The sequence below is a fragment of the Microtus ochrogaster genome, chromosome 24 (assembly GCF_000317375.1).
Source record: "Microtus ochrogaster isolate Prairie Vole_2 chromosome 24, MicOch1.0, whole genome shotgun sequence".
Lineage (NCBI taxonomy): Eukaryota > Metazoa > Chordata > Mammalia > Rodentia > Cricetidae > Microtus > Microtus ochrogaster.
In genome coordinates, this window is record NC_022024.1 from 33942528 (window position 1) to 33942920 (window position 393).

General features: G+C 46.6%; 1 protein-coding gene across 1 annotated transcript in view; it reads left to right on the forward strand.

Annotated features, from left to right (window-relative positions):
• Stab2 (stabilin 2) overlaps window positions 1-393 on the forward strand; it is a 135569-nt gene that overhangs the window by 51829 nt on the left and 83347 nt on the right. The gene's annotated exons all lie outside the window — the stretch shown is intronic.

Here is a 393-nt window from a genome sequence, read left to right on the forward strand (position 1 = left end):
AGAATACATACATGTGAGTCAGAATACATACATGTGAGTCAGAATGCAGAGATGTCTCAGTCAACCCCCAGGGACCACATGCGTGTATCTAGAACACGCTAGAGCTTGTTACCAATTTTAGGTGGCTTCATTTCATGAAAGGAGGCAGAGGCTATGCCTGGGAATTAATTAGAGAGTTACGGGGGAAAGATACTGACTAAATTAAGATTGTAGGAAAGGAGATGGCAGGTGCCCACTTCCCATCCGTTCTGCTTGCCCTCCTTCCCCCAAAAACCAGTTTAGGCTCCATAAGGTCAAGGGAACACAAGGCCCAGAAGGAAGAACCAGGATATACAGGATATATGCGCTCTCTCTCTCTCTCTCTCTCTCTCTCTCTCTCTCTCTCTCTCTCTC